This window comes from Leucopleurus acutus (assembly GCF_964270905.1).
Source record: "Leucopleurus acutus genome assembly, chromosome: 5".
Lineage (NCBI taxonomy): Eukaryota > Metazoa > Chordata > Mammalia > Artiodactyla > Delphinidae > Leucopleurus > Leucopleurus acutus.
In genome coordinates this window covers 114,310,014-114,311,335 of record NC_139147.1, presented here as the reverse complement: position 1 = coordinate 114,311,335, position 1,322 = coordinate 114,310,014, and the positions used below count along the sequence as shown (strand labels likewise).

The 1,322-nt window shown below is 40.1% G+C and overlaps 1 long non-coding RNA gene across 1 annotated transcript; it reads right to left on the bottom strand.

The window, feature by feature from the left end:
- Positions 1–314: 314 nt before the first annotated feature.
- On the bottom strand, positions 315–484 carry LOC309962001. Its single transcript, XR_014326213.1, has 2 exons — positions 449–484; positions 315–413 (listed from the first exon to the last, which is right to left on the bottom strand). It is a non-coding gene; the product is annotated as an uncharacterized lncRNA (long non-coding RNA).
- Between the last annotated feature and the right edge of the window lie 838 nt (positions 485–1,322).

The following is a 1,322-nucleotide window of genomic DNA, read 5'->3' as shown; positions in this document are numbered from 1 at the left end:
GATTAAAGCTCCACAATCAACTTGATGTACCCTGCATCTGTGGAATACATGAATAGACAACGAATCATCCCAAATTAAGAAGGTGGACTTTGACAGCAAGAGTTATGCTTTTTTCCCCTTTTTCTCTTTTTGTGAGTGTGTGTGTGTGTGCTTCTGTGTGAGATTTTGTCTGTATAGCTTTGCTTCCACCATTTGTCCCAGGGTTCTATCCGTCCGTTTTATTGTTTTTTGTTTTTTTGGGTTTTTTTCTCTTAATAATTATTTTTTTATTTTAATAACTTTATTATATTTTATCTTACTTTATTTTATTTTACTTTATCTTCTTTCTTTTTTTCTTCCTTCCTCCCTCCCTCCCTCCCTTCTTTCTTTCTTTCTTTCTTTCTTTCCTTCTTTCTTTCTTTCTTTCTTTCTTTCTTTCTTTCTACTTCTACTAATTCTTTCTTTCTACTTTTTCTCCCTTTTCTTCTGAGCTGTGTGAATGAAAGGCTCTTGGTGCTGCAGCCAGGAGTTAGTGCTGTGCCTCTGAGGTGGGAGAGCCAACTTCAGGACACTGGACCACAAGAGACCCCCCAGCTCCACATAATATCAAACAGCGAAAATCTCCCAGAGATCTCCATCTCAACACCAGCACCCAGCTTCACTCAACGACCAGCAAGCTACAGTGCTGGACATCCTATGCCAAACAACTAGCAAGACAGGAACACAACCCCACCCATTAGCAGAGAGGCTGCCCCAAATCATAATAAGTCCACAGACACCCCAAAACACACCACCAGACGTGGACCTGCCCACCAGAAAGACAAGATCCAGCCTCATCCACCAGAACACAGGCACTAGTCCCCTCCACCAGGAAGCCTACACAACCCACTGAACCAACCTTAGCCACTGGGGACAGACACCAAAAACAACGGGAACTATGAGCCTGCAGCCTGCAAAAAGGAGACACCAAACACACTAAGATAAGCAAAATGAGAAGACAGAAAAACACACAGCAGATGAAAGAGCAAGATAAAAACCCACCAGACCTAACAAATGAAGAGGAAATAGGCAGTCTACCTGAAAAAGAATTCAGAATAATGATAGTAAAGATGATGCAAAATCTTGGAAATAGAATAGACAAAATGCAAGAAACATTTAACAAGGACCTAGAAGAACTAAACAGGAAACAAACAATGATGAACAACACAATAAATGAAATAAAAAATACTCTAGATGGGATCAATAGCAGAATAACTGAGGCAGAAGAATGGATACGTGACCTGGAAGATAAAATAGTGCAAATAACTACGGCAGAGCAGAATAAAGAAAAAAGAATGAAAAGA